Genomic DNA, 9898 nt, shown 5'->3' with positions numbered 1-9898 from the left:
GCCTCAGCTTTGACAGGTAGACTTAGCTTCGTCGAAATTACTACCCGCAAATTCTCGATTCCTCCATTAAGCATTACTCCGAGCTGACGCGGCTGATCAGTATTTAGTAATACACATTAGTTAAAGAGAGTCGTGTTAGCCACCATATATGTTGGCCAGCGTTTCCTTTGTTGGACTCTCCACCGCAATAAACGAGTCCGATCCTGGATAGAAGGAGAGTTCCCTACGCTATTCTGCACACCCGACCTTGTGCCACGCGTTCTTTTGCCTCTATGGTTCCCTATCAAACTTTTGGCAACCTCCTTTTATGCTCTATCGTATAGATACAAAGTCAGCTTGTTCTGTTCTGAGCCGTTTCTACCCACGTATTTAGGTGAGCGATTTGCGTTTCCAATGGGGCCAGACAACGTGTTAAGGTGTGTAATAGATTATCTTCGGTGTCAAACCCAAAGTAAAGGGGTATGTTCGGAAGAGCTTTTCTGACGCGAAATGCATAACTATGATAGTTTCCGTTTTTGCTTAGAAATTGGGCAAAAAAATATTAAGTTCACTCCCTGCTTGCTAGCAAACTTGCTAAGTTTGCTAAACGTGACACACAAATACTGTAGTACAACTAATTTAGCATGCCTATTAAACTGAGACAGACATCCTAAAATCACTACAATATAAAGATTATCACACATTTCCATAATTTTACTTTTCGATCGTAATCAAAGAATTCTAGTGTAGTAGTGATTGAGAATGGTAATGACGACCAAATATTATTGTACATATAGTACTCGAACTCAATATTCTGAAATATATTGCTGCAGCTGATATCATTAACGTGTAAATAACTATCGAGTGCAGCTTTCCATCAACACAAAAAAAAACTATAGAATCCCTAAGTTCCTTGGATTATGCAGTTTGGAGTAATAATGGTCAAAAATAGACCAGCAAAAAAACAAACACTCAAGTGATAGTGGAAATGTACCATGCATAGAAATAATATGTATTTTCTTGAAGTTTTCAGATTTACCAAATAAAGGGGTTTTATCAAATGGAATACAAGCGTTTTATAAGAGCACCCCGTGGGCGCAATAAAAAGTTCAATACAACCCGTGTTGTGCACCACAGCGGCCGTGAAATTAAGTTTTAAGCTGACCTATGTAAATCGCGCTACGTCCGTGTCGTATCAACAGTTCTTTAATACATAATAAAACCAGCTCAATTGAATTTTTGCTCCTGTTTTGATCATTTGAATTTAAAAATCAGCATTGCATGGCTGAAAACCGAAATTTCAAGTGATTTTTGTCAATTCTATGTGAAAATATTTTCAAAGGTTTGACTTACGCGCTCTCTTTTTCAGTAACTTATGATGGATACCGACGACCGATATTTAGTTGTTACAGAGTTTGGCCAAAAGGATTAAATTATATTATCGCAAACGGTGCCTTTTTTCTTTTCGAGGATTATGTTCTATGCTATATGTTTTTTTAGTATATCTAATTTTTGCTTAGCATCTTTTAGTAGCTTTTGCTATATATAGGATCCATCACGCAATTTTCGACTTAATCGTGATTTTGTCATTTTCTATTGGACTAAAACACTATTATTGTACTTCTAAGTTGGGCCATCTGTTCACTTCAAGCATTTACCTATAAGTTGGTGCCTTCTCATCACATTTTATGTGAAGATTCTGATATCGCCAAGGAGACTGTACCACTAACTGCAAGTAGAGATAGATTTACTTAGATATCCTACATTTGTAAACATGACAATAAGTCTAAAGTCCCAAAAGGTTATATTTATAATAAATATCAGTATGTGTAGAATAAATAATGGCCGTATACAAATGCCAAGTTAGATCTACCGATTTAAACCAGGTATGGGCTGTGGCCCAAGCTACCGGAACTGTAGATTTTTTCCGTATATTTAGTTCTGTAAAAGTTAAAGTTAAGAGAAACAAAAACGTTTTTTTGTTTCCCAATACGTAAATAGTACTAAGCTAAAAATCGGGTTAAACGATTTTCATTCAAATATCTTTTAGCGATTTTTTAACAGCAATCAAAACTGATAAAATATATTATGCACATTAGCACAGCAATTTGAAACTGTTCAGAAAGTTTAACATTTTTTTGCTATTCCTAATTATACTCAACGAAGATAAGAGATTAACAACATGTAATTGAGACCTTATCAAGTTGCTAAAATACAAATAAATAGCACAGCTTGAAGTAACTCTAATACGACCCTGCAAATTGTACTTATAGGCTAGTCGACAATAAAACTTAGCAAACGTAGGTTACGGCACAAATGGATAGAAGTCGTACGAGGTTTCTGCATGACATGCAACATCTATTTTTACCAAATCTTGAGGCTCAAGGAATACAAATTAAAGTTACTAGACATGTAACAGACCAGATGTTGTAGTCCAATGACACTGAATATTCAAGCTATTGACTGTGGTAGTTTACCTCGATGAAGCCTCCATGAACGTTTTTGAACAGATAAGCCATTTTCATATTATTTCAATTATAAAATGGAAGTTTGTTTTGACTTATAATCACTAAGATGCTATGTATAACAGCGGATATCGGGCCTTACATTGTAATCATTTGGGGAGTGTGGCGTCTCTAACTTTTTCAACTTAGGTTAATTATTAATTAATTGTTGCATGCACAACCAGCATCGCAACTCAAAGGACAATTTGTACGTCAAACTAAATAATATAGCTGAAGTTATGGACGCTTCTCCTAGAGCAATATGTAGGCCTGTTTTGTAAGTATAGAGGGATGAATTAACGTAAGCTTTATTCTTGTATATACCTTAGCTCATGCGCCAACACCCTGTAGAACTAAATCAAATATTAACGCAACCACGATAATGCTGTCAGAGATGCCCGCTGCTGCTTCTTCATTCCATTCTTAGTCAGGCAGTGTTGGGGAACGCAACGGCACCATCATCGAGAATAGCTTTCATTCGCAGTGTCGACCTTCCACTAAGCCAGCACATCCACCTAGACATCGTGATGGTCAGTTCACCACGAGTAAAAGAAGCGCTGGATGCTGACGCGCAAACAAAATTCAAAATAGCCACATTTACGTATTTTGGTTGCTGCTTTGCTCGTACCAGTAGTGGCATCCATTTCACACCAGAGCGAGCCAGTGGACGCCCGACAAAAATATTCTGGCCACGTCAGAATCGGTATACGCAGCAATAGTTTTCTTGTGGCGCCACTACCTGAAGAACAGCATGACTTTTTAGCTAGCTTGGAACCGTTTCAAGATAGTACAAACGCAGGACACATTTTATCAAGTTTATTAACTGCACGAACTTTTTCGGCGGCCTTATTTTGAAAACCAACTCATAGTTTCTTAACAGATGCAACCAAGATTGCGCAATCCAAAACGAAATGTATAAACGTCCATAAGATTATAAATCTTCTAAATCTAAAAAAAAATTATAAATTTATAAATAAAAGAAAAATAAATTGCCTTTTAAAGGAAGCATATATATCTTTGTTTTAGCTCTGTTGATATTTCCGGTCATCCAAAGCTTACGAGCCATCCAAAGGCTGAAGAGCAATTCGAAGTAGGACACAGTGTCTAGTTACCAGTAATATTGTCAAGAAGGTAATAATTATTCGTGTGACTTGGTGATCTCTTACACACTCGACTTTTTTGCATTTTCTTGTTTTTCGTTAGGGACAGAAAAGTTCTCCCATAATGATGAAATTGAATGAAATGAAATTGGATAGAACATCTAGTAATTTAACCAGTAGTTCTGGGGGTGCTACTACTTTTGTCATGTCCTCCAAGCACCACGTATTTATATTATAGGCTTTAAAAATGTTCTTCCTAAAGTGTTCAACCTACTATTCGTGCAGGTAACGTTAAATTATGCAAGACTATGCCCATTACAAAAAACCCCAATATTATTAAACCTAGAACTTAACCTGTCATATCCGCATCGCCCATAGGCAAAACAATTCTCAAATGCTTTGTATATAGTACAGCAAATATTTCGGTGAGCCAGAGTCCCACTTCGGCCGTTTCCGATTAAAGCATCTTTATTCCGTGATGGCGTAATGGTAATGTGCTTGCCTACTAAACTTAAAGATATGTGAGGTAGGCTATACTCGAAACTGAGCGTAAGTACGCCGCTCCGTTTTCGGAAACCCACTATATAAAGCAATGGCTATCTACGACATCGAACATAAAGGACTCGGGCGACGAGTTTCTACAATATCATGTATAGTTGGATTACGAACGAATAGACTCAAAATGTTTAATTCCATCTTTCGCAGAGGCCCACCTGTACCCCAGTATTATCAGCAGCTTCTAGAGGATTGTTGCAAACTATGTCTTCCTCAATTTTGGTAATCTTATTTAATTAATAAAAAGGGAATACAAACTACTACTATGGGCTTACAATAAACATTAAATAATCCTGTTTATAACATCTTAGGCAACGTTCTTGTGGTAATTTGTGCTAAAGAAATACAAACAACTTGTCAATGCAGATTCGATAGAAATATTGCTAGAGAAGAATGAGTTGCAATTGTAAGTGAATCACATAATACAGTGCATTTTTGAGTGTAAAAAAGATGACTTTAGTTGACAAAATTATTCAAAATATACACCGAACATAATACTTTTTGTAAGAAGCGGCTCGAATGCGGGTTCAAGCAGACTGACTGCATAATATGTTTGCCTGGCTTGTGTTTAAAGGTTAAAATTTCATTATCTGAAATCATATATCATCATCCTAATGTTTTCATTGCAAAATTATTCTTTTATCATTCTATTTATTTTAGCGCTATTAGGATGGTGCAGATGGTTTTACTGTGGGTGTTTACCCCTTTAATTAAATCCAGTAAATTGAATTATTTTTGTTTCGTCGTGTCGTTGTGTAATGTGCCGGACTAATAATCATTACAACGAAAACGCAGCAATTAAAGAAGGCTGACTTATTAATATCGATGTATTGCGAAGTAAAGTTTGTCCAGGGTTAGTCGTACTATGCTTCAGATAACTATCCATTCAAAAAGATATCCATCGTGTCACGGGTAATAGGCTTTTAATGTATGGGTGGAATGTGGAAAAGATATTCAAATAAGAAGTTATACACCTTCTTATACGGGTAAATCATTTTGTACGGCCTGAGCAGATTCGACTAAAATAAACAAATCAAGGATAAAATAGCCTCATGTATCTTTAAAATGAAGTATATAGAGCTGGATGCTTTAATCGTACTGAACTTTGTCTTTGAAAATACGCATTATATTTTTTTATCAATATTTTTCGTTAAATTTTTGAAGTAGATGTCCTTTTGTTTAGTCAGCTCAAAAAGGTATCACATAGGCGCACAGAATCTGTATTCTCGGTGCCTAAACAGTTATATTGATTGGTATCTTACTCCTGGTAATATACTGATTGGTAACTTACTTCCTCAGCTCAGTTGGTTAATTGCGAATGGCATTGATATCTTTCCTAAAACGGAAAATAAAATATTTTTAAAATATGGCGCTTTAAAAGCTTATCATTGACCCTACTTACCTGACAAGATCAGAGAATTTAATGTTGTAGAGAGCGTTCCATAACATACTGCTTTATAAAATGAGCGATGGAACAAGCTGAAATTAATGAAAGTGAATCTTTTTTTACGAATAGTAGCTTATAAGGCTTATAGAGGCAGTACGAATTCAGCTATTTTCGCAAGCGATTCCATAACACTGGTACATAATTGTTTTAAGGTTTAATGTATTTTTTGCTTATTTATCAATTACTTGAATAGAAAAAAAGGCTCTGATAAAAGGCTTTTTTGATAATTTTGATGTCACCTATTATTCTTCTTAAATTTTACCAGAGGAACGAAACTACTAGAGAAAATAACTATATATGTAGGATAAATAACGTTATTTATTGATTTTTGACATCACCAATTTCAACATTGGTTGAATTACTTTAAAATTAAATAAATTAGTTAAAAGTTAGTTATATTTAGCTTCACCTGGCTGTGTTTCACAGTACACTACATGCATAAAAACGCAGGTTTTAACGTCAAAGCAGATAGGGCAAAATTCACGTTACTAAACATTCTACATAATTATGATCTTACCAAAACATTATACTTGCTTTCTAAAAAAAACTGGATTAGCGTACGTTACTTGGTTCTTCAACGTCTGTGAATGTTGGGTATTAGCAATGCTCTGGTGAGCCGTTAAACAATTTGGAGATCAATAACTTAGCCTAAGCCCTTTCACCATTGTTGTTCACCATTGAGGATAACGTATTCTACAGGCTGATGTCTATTTGTACGATAATTTAATGACTCGGAGGAGAATGCAGGAATGGGTGCGACAGCAGGAGAAGCCGGCCACGCAGCACGTGAAAGTGAAACTTGGGGAAAATAGTCAGGATTTCCCGCGCTAAGGCGTCCACCGACAAAATCGTTTTGTGAACGCGATGCGGCTGCCGGGTTCGGTAGTTCACTAGCTGAAGGATAGCCAGACGAAGCTATTTTACGTGGTGGCAGTATAGATTTTGGCCGCGGCTTGGTGTCATTTGGATAGCGGCTTTGACCTGTCGGAATTTCTTTAATTTGACGTGAAGGATCTACATACCCGCCTTGCTCAGCTTGGTCTAATTCGGCTGATGGGTAACCGCCAGTTGGCTGCTTAGGCACTGGTGGTGATGTTGAAGGTATTATTTGGGGACGAATGTAGCCGCTTTGCTCAACTTCATTGATATCTACTGTGGAGTATCCTCCAATCGGCCTTGTAATAACAGTGGCTGGTTGGACTGTTTGTTGTCGTCTTCCATAGGCTCCCTGATCGGTGTCCTCGATATCATTGTCGTAACCTGTTGGAGGTTTTTTCTGCACCGGTTGAGTGTATGTGGTGGGTTGTGACAGGAGGTTGTTTCGCGACAAGCGACTATAGTCGGGTATGTCAATTTCGTCAAGCGCAGTTCCTGGGTAATCTCCTAAAGTGCGCCTGGTAGTTGCGGTACTCCGGATAGTTGGTTGTGAATACGTTATAGGCCTGCGAGTGGTTGAGGCTTTTCGCTGAAGCCGGGGGTAGTCGGAATTTATAGGTTGGATATATCCCTCACGGGCAGGTTGAGGATAGCTTCCCACGCTAGGGCGCTGCGTTGTTGATGTGGTCACTTTCCGAACCGTCGTAGAAATCTGGGGATAAGTTGGCGGACGGCGTGTTGTTGATGGCTTCTCAAGTCGTCTGTAGCCATTTTCTGGAATCCCTTCCTCATCCTCAATCGCATTTTGATAACTGTTAGCTCCAGGGGAAGATTTTGTAGTTATTCTCTGCGTTGGTTGCGGATAGGAGATTGGTCTACTAGTTGTAGATGCTCGTTGTTGGGGCTGCGGATACGCGGGTGCGACAGATTGCTGGAGTTGACTAGGTTCTCCATAGCCTGGCTGATACTCATTCTCCTCAGGTTCAGGTCCGCTATAAACATCCACCTCAGAAGCAGGCGGTTGCCTTGTTCCTGCGTAGAACTGAGTGTATGAGTCCTGAGGAGAGCCTTCGTAGAACTGAGTAAACTGCGCCTGGGTACCTACGGCGTATAGTTCTGGTACCGGTGGATTATGGGTTGCTGGAGGATGACTTAGATGTGAATTACGCTTCTTAATTTGCTGTATGTAGCTCTGGCCACCGGTGGTGCTGCCATGACTGGCAACTGCTACAGTCACAAGCGCTCCGAAGATAAACACCTTCATTACGTTGTCTCTGATACGACTGAAAGCCTCCCCGGAACAGTCTTCTTATATCTTGGCCTTGCTCTATGCCTCCTTTCCAGAGGGTCAGAGACCAAAGCGAGATTCGTGTAACAGTGACCAATGAAGAGCGAGTTAAAAGAAGAAAGAGTTATGCCTTCTTCCGTTTTTTGGCTTTTCTGCAACGGCTTGGCTTTTCTTTCTGTGTCTCTCTTTTTAATACCTGTTGTGCTACACCGTTCAGTCGGTCATCGACCCTATGTATAACAGTGGACAGTGAACCACGAATCGACAAGACCATAGAAGAAACATCAGCAGAGGAGCACGCATGCGCGCTCCATCAATATAGCAGCAACAAATGAATATATTATAGTGCACAAGGCGCGTCTTGCAGGAGATATTCACTCATCTTCGGGACAGTGCCGGTTTACATCCAGCATTGTAATCATCAGCTGTTCAACTAGCTATTATAGCTATTTTCAGTGGTTCAGTGACCTCAATGGGCCTCAACGTCAAAAAATGTTTGGGTCTCACAGCCACATCGGTGGCGCATCTATCTATAATAATTTAATCGCTTCCTTTCCTATCGTGCGCCTCAGTCTCTGATGGCTATCAATTCTTCTTTCTTCAACAAGTTATCCAAGTCTACCTGTTGCCCAGCTTCATTTAATTCGAAATTCTAATTCTTAGTAAACGAATATACGGCTGTACCAAATTACAATTTTTCCACTAGAGCCAGTTTAAGAAAACGTTATGGCAGGCTATGCCGTCTTATTTAAATGTTCCTATTTTCGGCTCACGGGCATCAAATGTATTGCACATAATTTAAAAAGGGAATCGCTTGAACACTTGTTGTAACACAAGATATTGTGTCACTTCTTTAATTTGTTTGTTTCTTTCTTTATTTTATACTTAGTATATTTTACCCATACTTGTATACGTGGCAACATGATTAATATGCTTTGTCGAGAACACTCAGATATCCAGTAGATCAGCTCAGATTCAAAGCAAAACAGATACGGATGAAAAAATAATAGTAATCCTTTCGGCGTTTTTCTTCGCATATATATGTATATATATAGAGAGAGAGAGAGAGAGAGAGAGAATGTTTCAAAACTTTTAGAATTATTGAGAACTTTGCATATATTACTAATCCTATGTTATTCCCTATACGATCAATTGAACAAAAATATTGAAAGAAAAATATAACGATACCAAGTACATGTTCTCAATTTAATATATTCATGGCTAAACATAGACTTAGACACCGATACTCCATTCGGCTACAGATTCGAGGGTATCTGTAGTTGTTTTTAGTTGTTAGTAGTTGCCCATGGCTGTTAGTCCCCCTCATCGTTCGTCCCTCGCGGCTGCTTGTTTGACTTTAAGGTAGCTCCGATTGCAGCATATGGGATACAGGTCATTTGGGAAGATCTCACACTAATTAAATCGCATCAAAGCCTTTTTTTTCGAAAGAGCACTGGAACCGGGAGTCGCCTCATGTATCCCCTGGCCGACTCACCCCTGCTGTCCCAAAGCTTACGTCGCTTTGGGCAGTCAGCACCGGAAGCCTTCAAGATTTATCTTAAGAATGAAAAGATTTTTTTGCTCCGCACGCAATGAAGAAAAACAAGTGGAAAGAGACGAACCGCCTAAACAAATATGTCGCCAGTCGCTTGGCCATGGATGATTTCATGACAGATTCTGCAGGAAACTGGATCTTCACGAGCTTGGCAGTACCTAGGTACTCCAGATACGGAGGAAATTATAATATATCTCACGCCGCTTGTTGTCCCTTGATATCATTTTTAGGATATTTGAAAGATCTTTTTAAACTAATTTTATAAACCTAACAATACCAGTATACCCCATATAATGCAAAATGTTTTAAATGGTTATATATACTTGTCCTTATTATGTAATACTGTATTCTTGACTAATATATCTGGAATTTTTAACTGCTGCTGACAAAGATGAACACATGAAATTTGATTGATACTCGGCAGATGTATAAGGTCGCTGTCGATTAATGATATTTGGCGTCGAAATAGCCAACAAATGGTTTTTTTGCCGCATTGCGAGCATAAAGCTCGTCATGACTGCCAAGCTTTGTTGCAGTATTCGCAGCAAACATACAACAAAATCCTCAGATGTTATGTTTGGAGGATAGTGATCC

The sequence above is a fragment of the Varroa destructor genome, unplaced genomic scaffold (genome assembly GCF_002443255.2).
Source record: "Varroa destructor unplaced genomic scaffold, Vdes_3.0 BEIS01000004.1, whole genome shotgun sequence".
NCBI lineage: Eukaryota > Metazoa > Arthropoda > Arachnida > Mesostigmata > Varroidae > Varroa > Varroa destructor.
The sequence above is the reverse complement of the archived record's forward strand: the minus strand, read 5'-3'. Positions refer to the sequence as shown.